Source organism: Mytilus edulis, chromosome 6 (genome assembly GCF_963676685.1).
Source record: "Mytilus edulis chromosome 6, xbMytEdul2.2, whole genome shotgun sequence".
NCBI classification, from domain to species: Eukaryota; Metazoa; Mollusca; class Bivalvia; order Mytilida; family Mytilidae; genus Mytilus; species Mytilus edulis.
Genome location: NC_092349.1, coordinates 39,913,698 through 39,916,662, shown reverse-complemented (window position 1 = coordinate 39,916,662; position 2,965 = coordinate 39,913,698).

The window sequence follows — 2,965 nt, the reverse complement described above, 5'->3', positions numbered from 1 at the left end:
CATACCAAATCAAAACAACTCACAAAATCAAGATGGCGACCTCCAAAATGGCGACTACCACTCGTTCCTGACCGATGGCAACAATTATTGAAACGCTCAACAAACGCCTTCGGGCAACGAACCGACCTTGCGAGAGCTGTATAGCCAGTCAAGGTCGTATAAAACACTTCCATTTGTTTGATTTTGAAAACGGAAACCGACCGTGCAAGGGGCTGTATAACCAGTCAAGGTAGTTAAAAACTTCAATTTGTTGTTGCAAACGGAAAAGTCAGTCAAGGTGACCGTCGTTAAAAACTTCCATTTGTTGTTGCAAACGGAAGGGCCAGTAAAGGTCGTTAAAAACTTCCATTTGTTGTTGCAAACTAAAACGCCAGTCAAGGTCGTTAAAAACTCTATTTGTTTGTGTTGTGCAAACGGAGCCGACCGTGCAAGGGCTGTATAGCCAGTCAAAGTCGTTAAAAACTTCCATTTGGTGTGCAAACGGCCCGGTTCATAATTATACCGACCGTGCGAGAGCTGAAAAGACAGTCTAGGTCGTTATAAACACTTCCATCATCATGTGCAAAAATGATGTGTAAGTTCGCTCTAGCTTTTATTCAAATAAAAAAGTAAGAATCGTGCAAATGACATTTTAATGAACGGAACAGAGTAGGCTGAATAATATCAAATGAAGATAGAATTAATTGTAATATATCTGCTTCAGACAATTTAAAGTATTCTGGACATATATTATTTATACACTACGGAAAGACTTATTAATTTTACATTTCAAAAAGTTAAGAAAAAGTGGGTTTCATCTTCAACCTCATCTATATTACAATGTTTACATATTCTAGTTTATTTTTGAATTCTTTTATATCTACCCCTCTCTAATTCCAATAAATGGTCCTTATAGTTCGCATTTTACCATGTTTACATAATAATTTTCTATTTTCAAAACTGTTTTTAGAAATGTATTTAGATATAGGAAGATGTGGTGTGAGTGCCAATGAGACAACTCTCCATACAAATAACAATTTAAAAAGTAAACCATTATAGGTTAAAGTACGGCCTTCAACACGGAGCCTTAGCTCACACCGAACAACAAGCTATAAAGGGCCCCAAAATTACTAGTGTAAAACCATTCAAACGGGAAAACCAACGGTCTAATCTATATAAACAAAATTTTTTTGTCTATTTCATATTTTGTCTTCATTTTACTGTACAAGAACATTTTACTGGATTTGTAATGCTACATATTCTTTAACATCATTTACCAAGGACGAAATTTTACAAAATCACCGCCGGCAAATCTGTCCTTCTTTTTTTTTTTTGGTATCATCATCAAAGAAAAGGAAGAACATTTAGCGTCAACATGGTCAATATACTGCGAGGATACCAAAACTTCACAAAACTCCATATAAAGAACGATATGATAGCTGGGTCATCAAAATGTTCGACTTAACATCTTTCTAAAGTATTGACTACTATTCTTTCTACAGTTAAGGATGGGCTTCACAAATATAATGATGTTTTACCAGATGTGAATTTTCAAAAATTCGACTGGACAATCTACTGCTTATTAGATTAAATCTTCGCCATGATGATCACGACAATCTTTGCAATTTTGCAGCAACACAAAGACTTTTGCTTTTTCTACGCTTTACACTACTATTCTTCTTGCTCAGTTGAAAGATCGACTTCACCATCTCAATAAACAGAGCTTTTTCTATAAAAATGGGAATCGTACTAGATACAAATTTCTTGTTTTGAGTTACAATAATTCATATTTTGTGAAGAACCACACTGAATCTACCAGAAAATATACTGAAGATGGTGTCTATCAAAATGCTGGACTTTTTGATCGATAATATATTTGTTGAGTTTGGAGGATTTATACTGCAACAGACAGTCGGTATTAAAATTGGTACTTATTGTGCACCCCTACTGACCGATTTGTTTTTGAACTCGTATGAAGCAGAATTCATTCAGAACCTTCTAAAAAACAAAAAGAAAAAGCACTTTGCGAAATTCTTTAATGTTGCTTTCCAATATATTGATGATGTCCTATCATTGAATAACTCATATTTTAGCCCGCCAATACTTACATCTCATATATCCCAGTGAACTTAGTGATACTACAAGGACTGCTTCATACCTTGATCTTTTCCTCAATATTGACACAGATGGACCACTTCACACGAAAATCTATGATAAAAGAGACGATTTCAACTTCCCAATTATCATTTTTCCATTTCTCAGCAGTAAAATACAATCTTCCTCTTCGTATGGTGTTTACATATCTCAGTTGATACGTTATGCTCGTGCATGTTCACACTATACGGACTTCATATACCGGAATGTGCTCCTAACGCAAAAACTCCTCTAACAAAATTATGAGGAGGACAGATTAAAAATGACACTCCGTAAATTTTACGGACACCATCACGAATTGGTTGATCCATACGATGTGTCTTTGTCCTAACTAACCAATGACATTTTTACAACTTTTCGTTTAATTACCGAACGTGACTTATTCCTGATTGTGACTGTTATGCTGAATGTGAATTCGCATTGCTATAAGACGTGTCACGGTACTTTGCTATATCCAAAATTCATGTATTTAGTTTTGATGTTATATGTGTTATTCTCATCGGACTTTGTCAAATTTCTTATCGTTTGTAGTTGTAAATCGTATTTATTTTCTGTTGTATTCGTGAGTTATGGTAAAGATAAATAATCACCAAGTTTATTTATTAGATTTTAGTTTGGGTCAACTAAATTTATAAGATATATTTGGTTTACAGTTTGATTTAGAAGAAACACCGACATAGCTAGATAATACAAGTAATTATCTAATTACTACCACAATTTTATATTAATAAGTATTGTAATTTTCAATGTTATTAATAGATGTTGTATCAGTATTTCAAACCTAAAATATATCCTAATTTTATCCTACTTTTTAGAAACTTTTAGAAATTCA